Genomic DNA, 17,989 nt, shown 5'->3' with positions numbered 1-17,989 from the left:
ACTCTGAGTGAATAAAGATCTTTTTTTAAAAAATGGGCAATTATAAAGATAGTACTACTGTAATAAAGGTTTGTAACTCCACTTTTTGTTTTTTATATGATTCAAGAAACTCATACATTTGAAAAGTTAACGTTTAAAAATCAGTATTATTATAACTTTGGATTGCAACTTTTTCTATACAATTTTAAAAATAGTGCATTTAAAGGAATTACTAATTTCTGAGTTTGTGTATGCACTGTACACAGATGTAATATTGTGGTGTCATCAACTGAAAGGGGTGAGGATAGAGCCATAAAGTAATACAAATTTTGTATGTTATTGAAGTTAAATTGGTATTAACTTAAACTAGAATGTTATAACCTTAGGTTATTAGTTAAACATAATCCCCATGGGAACCACAAAGAAAATAGCTATGGAAGATACACAAAAGAGAATATATATATATTTTCTATATATAAGACATATATATGTATATATAAAATATATATATTTTCTATATATAAGACATATAGAAAATAAATAGAAAAACAAAGTAAATACCTCATCATTAGTAATTACTTTCAATGTAAATGCATTAAACTCTCCAATCAAAAGACAAGTTCACAGAATATGTTTTGTTTTAAAAAAAGATAAAACTATATGTGATTTATAAGAGATTCATTTTAGATCTAAAGACATGAATATATTAAAAGTTAAAGGGCAATCAAAAGAGAGAAAGGCATCTGTACTTATATCAGAAAAAATAAACTTTAAATAAAAAAGGTTACAGGAAACAAAAAGACATTATATATTAATAAAAATTTCAATAAGCAAGAAGGTATAACAACTATAAACATTTATGTGCCTATAACATACTTGAAAATGTATGAAGCAAAACTAACAAAAATGAAGGGAGAAATAGATAATTCTACAATAATGGTAGACTTCAATACCCTATTCTCAATGATAGATAGAACCACTAGACAGGAAATAAGGAAACAAAGGATTTACATGATAAACCAACTAGATCTAACAATATACTGAATGAGTTACCCAAGAACTGCAGCATACACATTCTATGTAAATGCCCATGGGACATTTTCCAGATAGATTACATATTAGCTCACAAATTAAGTATCAATAGATTTTTAAAAATAGAAATGATACAAAGTAGTTTCTTTGACCACAGAGATGAAGGTAGAAATCAGTAACAGAAGGAAAACTGGAAAATTCACAAATTTATGAAACTTAAACAACATTGTCTTAAACAGTGAATGGATTAAAGAAAAAATTATAAGAGAAATGAGAAATACTTAGAGACAACAAAACCATGACATATCAAAACTTATGGAACTCAGTGAGAGTAATGTTAAGTGGAAAATTTATAGCTATAGAGGCTTAGATTAAAAAACAAGGAAGCTTTCAAATAAAGAACCAACTTTGTAACTTCAGGTACTGAAAAAAAAAGAGCAAACTAGACTGAAAGCTAGAAGAAGAAATAAATAATAAAAAGTAGAGCAGAGATAGATTAAATAGAGAATAGGAAAACAATAGAGACAATAACTGAAACAAAAAGTTGGCTCTTCAAAAAGATCAACAAAATTGACAAAGCTTGAGCTAGATGGACTAAGGAAAAAGACAGAAGACTCAAATTATTAAAATAAGAAATGAAACTGGGAGCATTACTACTTACTCCACAGAAATAAAAAGGATTATAAGAGAGTACTATGACCAATTGTACACCAATAAATTGGATAACCTAGATTAAATGAACAAATACCTAGAAACACAAAATCACAAAAGACTAACTTGGAAAAAAATCAAAAACCTGAACAGACCTGTAACTAGTAAAAACATTAATCAGTAATAAAAACTCTGACAAAGAAAGCCCTTGGTCCTGATGGCTTCACTGGTGAATTCTATCAAACATGTAAAGAACCAATACCAATGTTTCTCAAACATTTTCAAAAATTGAGCTGGGCATGATGATGTGCAACTATAGTCCCAACTACTCAGAGAGTTGAGGCAAGAGAAGTGCTTGAGTCCAGGAGTCCAAGGGTACAGTGCATGTACTATGATCAAGCCTATGTATAGTCACTGCACTCCAGCCTGGGCAACATAGGGAGATCCTGTCTTTCAAACAAACAAACAAAACAAAACAAAAACTCTGCCACACAATTGAAAACAAGAAAACACTTCCTAATTCATTCTATGAGGCCAGCATTACCTTGATACCAACACCAAAGACATACAAGAAAATAAAGCCACCGATCAATATCCCTTAGAAAAGTCAATGGAAAAATAATCGACAAAATGCTAGCAAACCAAGTTCAGTAGAATATTAAAAGAATTATACACAATGACTTAGTGGAATTTGTTCTCGGAATGGTTCAACACATGACAATAAATCACTGTAATATACCATACTAACAGAATGAAGTGAAAAAAGTCACATGATCATCTTGATGTTTAAAAAAAAAAAGCATTTGACAAAATTCAAATAGGAATAGAAAGAAACTACCTCAACATAATAAAAGCTGTATATAAAAATGCTACAGTGAACATTATACTCCACGGTGGATAACGGAAAGCTTTTCATCTAAAATCAGAAACAAGGTAAGGATGCCTGCTTTTGCTACTTTTATCCAACATACTGGAAATTCTAGCCAGAGTAATTAGGCAAGAAAAAATAAAAGAAATCCAAGTTAGAAAGGAAGAAGTACAATTGTCTCTGTTCACAGGTGATATGATCCTATATGTAGAAAATCCTAAAACTCCCACAAAAGACAGTTAGAACCAGAAGATAAGTGATCTCTGCATTTCCAACTGAGGTACCAGGTTCATCTCATTGGGACTGGTTAGACAGTCAGGAACAGTCCAAGGTGGGCAACCCAAAACAGGGTAGGGCACCGCCAGCCACACCTGGGAGGTGCAAGGGGCCAGACGCTCTTGCTCCCAGCCATGGGAAGCCATTAAGGGACTTTTCCCAACATTACAACACTCCAGCTCAGATACTGTGCTTTTCCCATGGTCTGTACAACGCATGGATCAGTAGATTCCCTCTGGCACCTACAATACCAGCACCCAGGGTTTCCAGCACTAAACTGGGCACCTGTTTTAGGTGAGTGGCACCTGGAATGCCAGCGAGACAGAATCACCCATTCCCCTGAAGTGGCACCTGGAATGCCAGCGAGACAGAATCACCCATTCCCCTGAAAAAGGGGGCTGAAGCCAGGGAACCTAGTGAGCTGGCTTAGCAGGTCCCACCCCCATGAAGACTGCCAAGTTAAAATACACTGGCTTGAAATTCTCACAGCCAGCACAGCAGTCTGAACTCAACCCAGTACACTTGGGCTTGGAGCGGGGAGGGGTGCCCACCATTACTGAGGCTCCAGAAGGTGGCTTCATTTCCCAGGTGCTCTGTCCCCCACCTTCGTGGGACAGAGAACCTGGGAAAAGGGGCAGTTGTGGGTTCCACTTCAGCAGACTTAAACATCCCTGCCCGGCAGCCCTGAAGGGTGCAACAGAGCCCCCAGAGTAGTGCTTGAGTTCCACACCATTAGCAGACAGGCTGCCTCCTCAAGTGGCTTCCTGACCCCACATGTATCCTATCTGGGAGACACATCATACAGGAGAGCTCTGGCTGACATCTGGCAGATACCCTTTTGGTGAAGCTACCAGAGGATGGAACAGGCAGCAGTCTTTGCTGTTCTGCAGCCCCCATGGGTGATTCCCAGGCAAACGGGGTCTGGAGTGGACCTCCAGCAAACTCCACCAGAATTGCAGCAGAGGGGCCTTACTGTTAAAAGGAAAACTAATAAACAGAAAGAAATAGCTTCAACATCAACAGAAAGGATGCCCTCTCAGAAAACTCATCCAAAAGTCAACAACTTCAAAGACCAAAGATGAATAAATCCATGAAGATGGGAAGAAACCAGCACAAAAAGGATGAAATCACCAAAAGCCAGATCACCTCTTCTCATCCAAGGGACCACAACTCCTCATCAGCAAGGGAAGAAAACTGGATGGAGAATGAGTGTGATTAATTAACAGAAGCAGACTTCAGAAGGTGGGTAATAACAAACTTTTCTGTGCTAAAGGAGCATGTTCTAACCCAATGCAAGAAAACTAAGAACCTTAAAAAAAAGGTTATGTGAAATGCTAATGAGAATAACCAGCATGGAGAAGAACATAAACAATATAATGGAGCTGAAAAACACAGCCTGAGAACTCCATGGAGCATACACAAGTTTCAATAGCCAAATCGATAAATGGAAGAAAGGATATCAGAAACTGAAGATAAACTCAATGAAATAAAGCAAGAAGGAAAGATTAGAGAAAAAAGAGTGAAAAGAAATAAATAAAGCCTCCAAGAAATATGAAATTAAGTGAAAAGATCTATCTGTATTTGACTAGTGTACCTGAAAGTGATGGGGAGAATGAAACCAAGTTGTAAAACACTCTTCCAGGAGAACTTCCCCAAACTAGCAAGGCAGGTCAACATTCAAATTCAGGAAATACAGAGAACACCACAAAAATGTTCCTCGAGAACAGCAACCCTAAAGTATATAATCATCAGATTCACCATGGTCGAAATGAAGAAAAAAAAAATGCTAAGGGCAGCCAGATAGAAAGGTCAGGTTACCCACAAAGGGAAGCCCATCAGACTCACAGCCTATCTCTCAGCAGAAACCTTATAAGCCAGAAGAGAGTGGGAGTCAATACACAAATTTTCAAACCAGAATTTCATATCCAGCCAAAATAAGCTTCATAAGCAAAGGAAACATAGAATCCTTTACAGACAAGCAACTGCTGAGAGATTTTGTCACCACAGGCCTGCCCTACAAGAGCTCCTGAAGGAAGCACTAAACATGGAAAGGAACAACCAGTACCAGCCACCACAAAAACACATCAAACTGTAAAGATCACCAACACTGAAGAAACTGCATCAACTAATGGACAAAACAACCAGCTAGCACCAAAATGGCAGGATCAAATTCAAACATAACAATATTAATCTTAAACGTAAATGGGCTAACTGCCCCAATCAAAAGACAAAGACTGGAGGGGTAGGATCCAAGATGGCCGAATAGGAACAGCTCTGGAGTGCAGGTCTCAGTGAAAGCAATGCAGAGGGTGAGTGATCACTACATTTCCAAATGAGTTATTACTGTCCACAGACCAGGAGATTCCCAGGCTGAAAAGCACCACAAGTTTCCAGCATGGCTGTTTCAGCTGGCGCAGCAGGTCTCCACACAAAAACTCGCACAAATCTGGGCAGCCATTTCAACTGGCACCTGGAATGCCTGGGAGATAGAGCTGCCCATTCAACTGAAAAAAGAGGGCTGAAACAGGGAGCCAGGTGATCTGGCTCAGCAGGTCCTACCCTCACAAAGACAGCAATCTGAAATTCTCTGGATTGAGAGTTTTGCAGCAATTGCAGCTGGACCCAGGGTGGTCCAGCTCTGTAGGGTGAAAGCTGTCCACCATTACCAAGGCAGTCAACCATTATTGAGGCAGTCTGCCATTACCAAGACAGTCCACCATTACCAAGGCAATCTGCCATCACCAAGGCAGTCCCCCATTACAGAGGTAGTCCACCATTACTGAGGCAGACTGCCATTACCAAGGTAGTTCTAACTATACCTCTGTAAACAAAACCGAAAGGAAGTTTACACAGCAGCTAGGCAAAGCCCACAGCAGCTCAGCAATGCGTCTGCTGGCAGACTGTGACTAGGCTACCTCCTTGCTGGGCAGGGCATCTCTGAAAAAAGGCAAAAGCTGTCAGAACTTACAAATAAAGACCCACCTTCCCAGGACCGAGCACCTGGGGAAAAAAAGGCGGTTATGAGTTCCGCTGTAGCAGACTTAAATGTACCTGCCCAGCAGCTCTGAATGGAACAATGGAGCTCACAGCTCAGCACTTGAGCTCCTATAAGGGACAGACTGTTTCCTCAAGCAGCTCCCTAACTCCCATATGGTCAAAGAGACACCTCATAAATGAGAGCTCAGGCTGACATCTGGCAGGTATCCTTCTGGGTTGAAGATAACAGAAGAAGAAACTGGCAGCAACCCTTACTGTTCTGCAGCCACTGCAGGTGATCCCCAGGCAAGCAGGGTCTGGAGTGGACCTCCAGCAGTCCTACAACAGAGAGGCCTGACTGTTAGAAGGAAAACTAAAAAACTGTAAGAAATAACTTCAACATCAACAAAAAGGAAGTCCACTCAGAGACCCCATCAGAAAGTCACCAACTATAAAGGCCACAGGTAGATAAATCCACAAAGATGGGAAGAAACCAGTGCAAAAAGGATGAAAACACCAAAAATCAGAATGCATCTTCTCCTCCAAGGGACAATTCCTAACCAGGAAGGGAACAAAGCCGGATGGAGAATGAGTCTAATGAATAGACAAAAACAGGCTTCAGAAGGTGGGTAAAAACAAGCTTCTCTGAGCTAAAAGAACATGTTCTAACCCAATGCAAAGAAACTAAGAACCTCAAGAAAATGTTTGATGAAATGCTAATGAGAAAAACAGCTTAGAGAATATAAATGACTTAATGGAGCTGAAAAACACAACATGAGAACTTCGTGAAGCATAGACAATTTTCAATAGCCAAATTGACCAAGCAGAAGAAGGGATATCAGATATTGAAGATCAACTCAATGCAATAAAATGAGAAGGCAAGATTAGAGAAAAAAGAGTGAAAAGAAATGAACAAAGCCTCCAAGAAATATAGGATTATGTGAAAAGACCTAATCTATGTTTGATAGGTGTATCTGAATGTGACAGAGAGAATGAATCCAAGATGGAAAACACTCTTCAGGATATTATCCAGGAGAACTTCCCCAACCTAGTAAGGCACGCTAATATTCAAGTCCAGGAAATACAGAGAACACCACAAATATATTCCTCAAGAACAGCAACCCCAAGGCACATAATCCTCAGATATACCAGGGTTGAAATAAAGAAAAAAATGCTAAGGGCAGCCAGATAGAAAGGTTGGGTTACCCACAAAGGGAAGCCCATCAGACTCACAGCAGATCTCTCAGCAGAAACCCTACAAGCCAGAAGAGAGTGGGGGCCAATATTCAACATCCTTAAAGAAAAGAAATTTCAATCTAAAATTTCATATCCAGCCAAATTAAGTGTCATAGGTGAAGGAGGAAGAAAATCCTTTATGAACAAGGAATTGCTGAGAGATTTTGTCACCACCAGGCCTGCCTTACAAGAGCTCCTGAAAGAAGCACTAAACATGGAAAGAAACTACCAGTACCAGCCACTGCAAAAATGTACCAAATGTAAACAGCAACAACACAATGAAGAAACTGCATCAACTAATGGGTAAAACAACCAGCTAGCATCACAATGGCAGGATCAAATTCACACATAAAGATATTAACCTTAAATGTAAATGGGCTAAATGCCCCAATCAAAAGACAAAGACTGGAAAATTGGATGAAAAGTCAAAACCCATTGGTGTGCTGTATCCAAGAAACCCATCTCATGTGCCAGGACACACATAGGCTCAAAATAAAGGGATGGAGGAAGATTTACCAAGCAGATGGAGAGAAAAAAAAAAAAAAAAAAAAGCAGGAGTTGCAATCCTAGTTTCTGATAAAATAGACTCTAAACCAACAGAGATCAAAAGGGACAAAGAAGGGCATTACACAATGGTAAAAGGACCAATGCAACAAGAAAAGCTAATGATCCTAAATATATACGCACCCAATACAGGAGCACCCAGATACATAAAGCAATTTCTAACTGACCTGAAGAGAGACTTAGAGACAATAATAGTGGGAGACTTTAACTCTCCATGATAACATTAGACAGATCAATGAGATAGAAAATAACAAGGATATACAGGAGTTAAACTCAGATATGGACCATGTAGACCTAATAGACATCTACAGAACTTTCCACCCCAAATCCATAAATATACATGCTTCTCAGCACCACATTGAATCTACTCTAAAATTGACCACATAACTGCAAATAAATCACTCCTCAGCAAATGCAAAAGAATGGAAATCTTAACAGTCTCTCAGACCAAGGTGCAATCAAATTAGAACTCAGGATTAAGAAACTAACTCAGAACCACACAACTTCATGAAAACTAAGCAACTGTCTCTTGAACGTTGACTGGATAAACAATGAAATGAAGGCAGAAATAAAGATGTTCTTTGAAACCAACGAGAATGAAGACCAGAATCTCTGGGACACATTTAAACAGTGTCTAGAGGGAAATTTATAGCATAAATGCCCACATGAGAAGCAAGGAAAGATCAAAAGTCAACACCCTATCATCAAAATTGAAAGAACTAGAGGAGCAAGGTCAAAAAAACTCAAAAGTTAGCAGAAGACAAGAAATAACTAACATCAGAGCAGAACTGAAGGAAACAGAGACACAAAAAAAACACTTCAAAAAATCAATAAATACAGGAGCTGTTTTTTTGAAAAGATCAACAAAATAGATACACTGCTACCCAGACTAATAAAAAAGAAAAGAGAGAAGAATCAAATAGATTCAATAAAAAACAATAAAGGGGATATCACCACCGATCCCACAGAAATAGAAACTACCATCAGAGATTACTACAAACAAATCTGCGCATAAACCAGTAAACCTGGAAAAAATTGATAAATTCCTGGACACTTGCACCCTCCCAAGACTAAACCAGAAAGAAGTGAAACCCTGAATAGGCCAATAACAAGGTCTGAAGTTGAGGCAGCAATTAATAGCCTACCAACTAAAAACAGCCCCGGTCCAAATGGGTTCACAGCTGAATTCTACCAGACATACAAAAACCATCTGGTACCAATCCTGTTGAAATTATTCCAAACAATACAAAAAGAGGGAATCTTTCCCAAATCATTTTATGAGACCAACATCATCCTGATAACAAAACCTGGCAGAGACTCAACAAAAAAAGAAAACTTCAGGCCAATATCCATGATGAACATAGATACAAAAATCTACAATAAAATACTTGCAAGCTGAATCCAACAGCACATCAAAAAACTTATCCATCACGATCAACTAGGCTTCATCCCAGAGATGCAAGACCGATTCAACATACACAAGTCTATAAACGTACACTACCACATAAACAGAACCAAAGACAAAAACCACATGATTATCTCAATAGATGCAGAGAAGGCCTTTGACAAAATTCAACAGCCCTTTATGCTAAAAACTCTCAACAAACTAGGTATCGACGGAACGTATCTCAAAATAATAAAAGCTATTACGACAAACCCACAGCCAATATCATACTGAATGGGCAAACACTGGAAGTATTTCCCTTGAAATCCGACACTAGACAAAGATGCCCTCTTTCACCAATCCTATTCAATATAGTATTGGAAGTTCTAGCCAGAGCAATCAGGCAAGAGAAAGAAATAAAGGATATTCAATTAGGAAAGGAGGAAGTCAAATTGTCTCTATTTGCAGATGACATGATTCTATATTTAAAAGACCCCATCATCTCAGCCCCAAATCTCCTTAAACTGATAAGCAACTTCAGCAAAGTCTCAGGATACAAAAACAATATGCAGAAATCACAAGCATTCATACACACCAGTAACAGACTTAAAGAGAGCCAAATCAAGAACAAACTGCCATTCACAATTGCTACAAAGAGAATACAATACCTAGGAATACAATTAACAAAGGATGTAAAGGACCTCTTCAAGGAAAACTACAAACCACTGCTCAAGGTAGTAAGAGAGGACACAAACAGATGGAAAAACATTCCATGATCATGGTTAGGAAGAATCAATATCAGGAAAATGGCCATACTGCCCAAGTAATTTATAGATTCAGTGCCATCCCCATCAAGCTACCAATGACCTTCTCCACAGAACTGGAAAAAATCACCTTAAACTTCATATGAAACCAAAAGAGAGCACGCATAGCCAAGACAGTCTTAAGAAAAAGAACAAAGCTGGAGGCATCATGCTACCTGACTTAAAACTATAATACAAGTCTACAGTAATCAAAAAAGCATGGTACTGGCACCAAAACAGAGATAGACACCAATGGAACAGAACAGAGGCCTTGGAAGCAATGCCACACATCTACAACCATCTGATCTTAGACAAACTTGACAAAAACAAGCAATGGGAAAGGATTCCCTGTTTAATAAATGGTGTTGGGGAAACTGGCTAGCCATGGGCAGACGGCTGAAACTGGATCCTTTCCTGACACCTTACACTAAAATTAACTCCAGGTGGATTAAAGACTTAAACATAAGACCTAACACCATAAAAACCCTAGAAGAAAATCTAGGCAAAACCACTCAGGGCATAGGCATAAGCAAGGATTTCATGACTAAAACACCAAAGGCATTGGCAACAAAAGCCAAAATAGAGAAATGGGATCTAATTAAACTCCAGAGCGTCTGTACAGCAAAAGAAACAATCATTAGAGAGAACCAGCAAGCAACAGAATGGGAAAGAAATTTTTGCAATCTACCCATATGACAAAGGGCTAACATCCAGAATCTACAAAGAACTAAAACAGACTTACAAGAAAAAAACAAAAACCCATTCAAAAGTGAGCAAAGGATATGGACAGACACTTTCCAAAAGAAGACATATATGATGCCAACAAACATGTAAAAATGCTCATCATCACTGGTCATTAAAGAAATGCAAATCAAAACCACATTGAGATACTATCCTATGCCAGTTAGAATGGTGATCACTAAAAAATTTGGAGACAACAGATGCTGGAGAGGAGATGGAGAAACAAGAACACGTTTACACCGTTGGTGGGAGTGTAAACTAGTTCAACCAATGTGGAAGACAGTATGGCGATTCCTCAAGGACCTAGAAATAGGAATTACTTTTGACCCAGCAATCCCATTACTGGGTATATATCCAAAGGATTATAAATCGTTCTAATATAAAGACACATGCACACATATGTTCACTGTGGCACTGTTTACAATAGCAAAGACTTGGAACCAACCCACATGTCCATTGATGATAGACTGGACAAGGAAAATGTGGCACATATACACCATGGAATACTATGCAACCATAAAAAACAATGAGTTCATGTCCTTTGTAGGGAGATGGATGAATCTGGAACCCATCATTCTCAGCAAACTGACACAGAACAGAAAATCAAACACTTCATGTTCTCATACATAGGCGGGTATTGAACAATGAGAACACATGGACACAGGGAGGGGAGCATCACACACTGGGGTTTGTTGGGGGAACAGGGGAGGAACAGGTGGGGGTGGGGGGGTTGGAGAGGGATAACATAGAGAGAAATGCCAGATATAGGTGACGAGGGGATGGAAGCAGAAAACCACATTGCCATGTATGTATCTATGCAACAATTCTGCAAGTTCTGCACTTGTACCCCAGAACCTAACATGCAATTTTATATATACATATATATATATATATATATAATATATAAATGTAATTATATATAATGTAAATATAATTATACATATACATTATGATAGAGAGAGAGAGAGACAGACAGACAGACAGACAGACAGACAGACAGACTGGCAAACTAGATAAAAAGTCAAGACCCATTTGTGTACTGTATTCAGTAAACCCATCTCACATGCAAAGACACACCTAGGCTCAAAATAAAGGGATGGAGGAAGATTTACCAAGAAAATTGAGAGCAAAAAAAGCAGGGGTTGCAATCCTAGTCTCTGATAAAACAGAATTTAAATCAACAAAGATCAAAAGAGAAAAGAAGGGCATTACATAATAGTAAAAAGATTAATGCAACAAAAAAACCTAACTATCCTAAATGTATACACACTCAATACAGGAGCACCCAGATATATAAAGCAAGTTCTTAATGACCTGCAAAGAGACTCAGACTCCTACACAATAATAGTGACAGACTTTAACACCCGACTGTCAATACTAGACAGATCAACGAGACAAAAAATTAACAAATATGTCCAGGACTTGAACTCAGATCTGGACCAAGTGGACCTAATAGACATCTACAGAACTCCTCACTCCAAAATCACAGAATATACATTTTTCTCCACACCACATCACACTTACTCTAAAATTGGAAGTAAAACACTCCTCAGCAAATGCAAAAGAATGCAAATCATAACAGTCTCTAAGACCACAGTGCAATCAAATTAGAACTTAGGATTAAGTAACTCACTCAAAACCACACAACTACGTGAAACTAAACAACCTGCTCCTGAATGACTACTGGAAAAACAGTAAAATGGAGGTGGAAATAAAGGTATTCTTTGAAACCAGTGAGAACGAAGACACAATGTACCAGAATCTCTGGGACACATTTAAAGCGTGTGTAAAGGGAAATTTATAGCAATAAATGCCCACATGAGAAGCAAGGAAAGATCTAAAACTGACATCCTAATGTCACAATTAAAAGAACTAGAGGAGCAAGATCAAACAAATTCAAAAGCTAGCAGAAGACAAGAAATAACTAAGATCAGAGCAGAACTGAAGGAGATAGAGACATGAAACACCTTTAAAAAAAAAAAAATCCAGAAGCTGCTTTTTTGAAGAGATCAACAAAATAGGCCGCTAGCCCGACAAAGAAGAAAATGACAAGATTCAAATAGATGCAATAAAAAATGATAAAGGGCATATTGCCACCAATCCCACAGAAATATAAACTACCATCAGAGATTACTACAAACACCTCTATGCAGATAAACCACTAAATCTAGAAGAAATGGATAAATTCCTGGACACTTACACTCTCCCAAGACTAAACCAGGAAGAAGTTGAATTCCTGAATAGACCAATAACAAGGTCTGAAGTTGAGGCAGCAATTAATAGCCTACCAACCAAAAAAGTCCAGGCCCAGATGGGTTCAGAGCCAAATTCTACCAGATATACAAAGAGGAGCTGGTACCAATCCTTCTAAAACTATTGCAAACAATACAAAAAGAGGGACTCCTCCCTAACTCATTTTATGAGACCAACATCATCCTGATACCAAAACCTGGCAGAAACACAACTAAAAAAGAAAACTTGAGGCCAATTTTCATGATGAATATTGATGCAAAAATCTTCAATAAAATACTGGCAAACCAATTCGAACAGCACATCAAAAAGCTTATCATGATCAAGTTGGCTTCATTCCAGGGATGCAAGGCTGGTTCAACATCCACAAATCTATAAACACAATCCATCACATAAATAGAACCAAAGACAAAAATCACATGATTATCTCAATAGATGCAGAGAAAGCCTTCCATAAAATTCAACAGCCCTTTATGCCAAAAACTCTAAATAAACTAGGCATCGATGGATTGTATCTCAAAATAATAAGAACTATTTCTGACAAACCCACAGCCAATATCATACTGAATGGACAAAAACTGGAAGCATTACCTTTGAAATCTGGCACAAGATAAGGATGCTTTCACTCAACACTCCTATTCAACATAGTATTGGAAGTTCTGGCTAGGGCAATCAGGCAAGAGAAAGAAATAAAGGGTATTTGAATAGGAAGAGAGGACGTCAAATTGTCTCTGTTTGCAGATGACATGATTGTCTATTTAGAGACCCCATCGTCTCAGCCCAAAATCTCCTTAAGCTGATAAGCAACTTCGGCAAAGTCTCAGGATACAAAATTAATGTGCAAAAATCACAAGCATTCCTATACACCAATAATAGACAAACAGAGAGCCAAATTATGAGTGAACTCCCATTCACAATTGCTACAAAGAGAATAAAATACCTAGGAATACAACTAACAAGGGATGTGAAAAATCTCTTTAAGGAGAACTACAAACTGCTGCTCAAGGAAATAAGAGAGGACCCAAACAGACGGAAAACATCTCATGCTCATGATTAGGAAGAATAAATACCATGAAAATGGCCATAATGTCCAAAGTAATTTATATATTCAGTGCTATCCCCATTAAGCTATCAATAACTTTCTTCACAGAATTGGGAAAAAAAACCACCTTAAACTTCATATGGAACCAAAAAAGAGCCCACATAGCCAAGACGATCCTAAGGAAAAAAAGAAAATCTAGAAGCATCAGGCTACCTGACTTCAAACTATATTTTAAGGCTACAGCAATCAAAACAGCATGATACTGGTACCAAAACAGATATCTAGACCAATGGAACAGAACAGAGCCCTCGAAAAGAATGCCACACAACTACAACCATCTGATCTTTAACAAACCTGACGAAAATAAGCAATGGGGAAAGGATTCCCTATTTCATAAATGGTGCTGGGAAAACTGGCTAGCCATATGCAGAAAGCTGAAACTGGATCCCTTCCTTACACCTTATACAAAAATTAACTCTAGATGGATTAAAGATTTAAACATGAGGCCTAACACCATAAAAACTCTAGAAGAAAACCTAGGCAATACCATTAAGGACATAGGCATGGGCAAGGACTTCATGACTAAAACACCAAAAGCAATGGCAACAAAAGCCAAAATAGACAAATGGGATCTAATTAAACTTAAGAGCTTCTGCACAGCAAAAGAAACTATCAATAGACTGAACCAGCAACCAACAGAATGGAAAAAAATTTTTGCAATCTACCTATCTGACAAACGACTACTATCCAGAATCTATGCAGAACTTAAACAAATTTACAAGAAAAAAAAAAAAAAAAAAAAAACGCATCAAAAAGTGGGCAAAGGATATGAACAGACACTTTTCAAAAGAAGACATTTATGCAGCCAACAAACATATGAAAAAAAGCTCATCATCACTGGTCATTAGAGAAATGCAAATCAAAATCACATTGAGATATCACCTCATACCAGTTAGAATGGCAATCATTAAAAAATCAGGAGACAACAGATGCTAGAGAGGATGGGGAGAAATAGGAAGGCTTTTACACTGTTGGTTGGAGTATAAGTTAGTGCAACCATTGTGGAAGACAGTGTGGTGATTCCTCAAGGATTTCTAGATCCTTGGAGATTGTTAGGAGAAATACCATTTGACCCAGCAGTCCCATTATTGGGTATATACCCAAAGGATTATAAATCATTCTATTGTAAAGACACATGCACACGTATGTTTATTGCAGCACTGTTCACAACAGCAAAGACTTGAAACCAACCCAAATGCCCATCAATGAGAGACTGGACAAAAAAATGTGGCACATATACATCATGGAATACTATGCAGCCATAAAAAAGGATGAGTTCATGTTCTTTGCAGGGACATGGATGAAACTGGAAATCATTATTCTCAGCAAACTGACACAAGAACAGAAAAACAAACACCACATGTTCTAACTCATAAGTGGATGTTGAACAGTGAGAACATATGGACACAGGGAGGGGAACACCACACACCGAGGCCTGGGGCATGGGGGGCTAGGGGAGGAATAGCAGGGGGTGGGGGGATAGGGTTGGGATAGCATTAGGAGAAATACCTAATGTAGATGACAGGGCAATGGATGCAACAAACTACCACCATGATACACGTTATGTCTATGTAACAAACCTGCACGATCTGCACATGTACCCCAGAACTTAAATTATAATAAAAAAGAAAAAAAATTGAAAGCTAAAATAAATAAAACGTACAACTAAAAAAAACACGTTTTTATTTCTTAAAATAGATTTCTAATAATTCAGACAAATTGTAAAATAAATAATTAAAAACTATCACCATGAAAGTGTTTTCTTAGTAACTATCCATATAAGGAAAATTTATTTTTATATAATTCCCAAAGAGAGATGCTTAAATGTTATAAACTACCCATCTATTTATGTTGTGTGGATAGAGATTCACACTGAAGCTTATTTAGAATGGATAAAGAAAATGTAATATACACAATACAATGGAACATTATTCAGTCACTGTAAAGAAGAAAATGATGTTACAGGAGACAACATGGGTGATCCTAGAGGATACTATAGCAAATGAAATAAGGCAGTCACAGAAGAACAAATATTGCATGATTCTACTATATTAGGTATCTAAAACAGTCAAACATATAGCAGCAGTTGAATGGTGACTGCTGGGCCTAGGGGGAAGAGGGAATATGGAGTTGCTATTCAATCAGTATAAAGTTTCCATTATGGGAGACGATCAAATTCTAGAGATCTACTGTACAGCACTGTGCCTATAGTTAATAAAACTATACTGTACACTCAAAAAGGTATTAAGAGGATAGACCTTGTGATAAGTGTTCTTACTACAGCATTTAAAAGAGGCTTAATCATTTCCAAAATACGGAAAGTAGGCAAAGTCATGAGAGCTATGACTGAAAAAATTATGTAAAATCTAAAACAAATACAATTTGGACTAAAATATTAATAAAAAAGGAAAACAAAGGTTAAAGCCTACTTCTATACTATAGTACTTAATGTTTGTGATACTTTAACACTTGAAATACTGAACACTTTAAAACAATTTCAGAATATTTTCTATGTTCATCTCCTGCCCCATTAACTAGAATGTAAGTCCATCAAAGGTGGTATCATCTACACATAGTATAAGATCAGTATTTTTTTTTCTATCAGAATCATTGTTATTCATCAACACTCTTAGATGTCCTCACCAACACAGGTTTCATCATAGGTGGATCAATAAACATTTACTGATCCTCATTTTGCTTTTTCTCAAAATATTCATCCACTGTCTGATTCAGTCACTTAGAAGTCACTTACATGTGGAAAAGATAAAAAAAAAAAAAATGAATGTACCCTTAAGGGTCAGTTCTGGTGCTATTTGGAGAACTTGTTACTGCTCTCATTTAAAGCAGATACCCTCACTGACTCTGTTTACCAAATGAGGCAGATTTGTTACCTGTCAAGCCCCTTTTACCACCAACAAAGAAGCTTTGTAGTTATAACTTAAAAATGGCAATCCTCTTATCTCTGGTGACCAAATGGGACAAACTTGTCAAATGTACACTCTCTCTACCCACACACTGAAGTAGAATCGTTATAGATTACTATGAGTCATGCCATTATTGGTCTTCAACTGATATTATAATTTATGTGTTCATATGTTTGGTATCACAAGTTTCATGTTTGGGATCAAAATGGCATAGGAAGGACCAAAAACTTTTAGCGAGTTAGTTAAATTTTTGCCAAGTGGTAGTTTATGTGGTTTTGTTTATATCTTTGTGTGACATTAACTAATCTGCTATGAGTCAGCTCATAAGAAAGGATTCATTACAACTAGCACTAAACTCTAAGGAAATCTAGAGTAAAATATCAATAACCTATAATTATTTATATTAAGCTTTTAGAAAAACAAAGAAAGCGTCCTTCTCAATAATGAAAAAGATAACCCCATCAATGAAAACAAGTACCCGATGTTAAGGAAAATTTTTACTCAGTACCTACAGTATACAAGGCATTGGAATTAACAATAAGGACCAAAACACTTAAGAATTTACATGGGAGAGACAATTATAAAATAATCAAATAAACTATAAGAATTATAAACAAAAAGAATGGATAGTATTACATAGTACTTTAAAAGCACATATTAGATAGCCATGACCTTGTGTGTGTGTGTGTGTGTGTGTGTGTGTGTGTGTGTGTGTGTTTATGAAGATGAGTGAGGGTTTGGTCAGGGAAGGTGTATCTGAGTAAAAGATTATTTCTTTAAGCATGGTTTCCTTTTGTCCTCTGAATATATTTATAATGGCTGCTTTGAAGTTTTTGTCTGCTAATTCCAAAATTGAGTACTGAAGTCAAAATAGGAGTTTACCAGGTAAAGAGGGGAAGGTAACAGTCTTGCTTATAAAAGGTCTTATGCCCTGAAGTAGAAAGGAATATAGTGAACTTAAGAAGTTAAAGATCAGGGTGGTTGAAATATGGAACGCCAGAGTGTCAGGCACAGAAGTGAACAATCCATCTGGAGAGGTGGGCCAGGTAATGCAGGGTCACACAGACTCTTGTGAAGGATTTGGGTCTTTTGGTTTTAATCAAACAAGTGACATGAATTGATTGTTGTTTTTAAAAGACCACTCTGACTTTACTGTGCAACTTGGATTAAATGTGGGGTGGCCAGCATTCAGCAAGAGAGATA

General features: G+C 37.6%; 1 protein-coding gene and 1 non-coding gene across 3 annotated transcripts in view; both read right to left on the bottom strand.

Moving 5' to 3' along the window:
• The window catches only part of TBC1D19 (TBC1 domain family member 19), a 164,775-nt gene that overhangs the window by 51,323 nt on the left and 95,463 nt on the right, over positions 1-17,989 (bottom strand). The window lies entirely within an intron of this gene.
• On the bottom strand, positions 16,455-16,534 carry LOC120363808 (small nucleolar RNA SNORD74). The gene has a single exon (XR_005579246.1). It is a non-coding gene; the product is annotated as a small nucleolar RNA SNORD74 (small nucleolar RNA).

This window comes from Saimiri boliviensis, chromosome 3, assembly GCF_048565385.1.
Source record: "Saimiri boliviensis isolate mSaiBol1 chromosome 3, mSaiBol1.pri, whole genome shotgun sequence".
Taxonomy (NCBI): domain Eukaryota; kingdom Metazoa; phylum Chordata; class Mammalia; order Primates; family Cebidae; genus Saimiri; species Saimiri boliviensis.
Note: the sequence above shows the minus strand (reverse complement) of the source record. Positions and strands in the feature narration are given on the sequence as shown.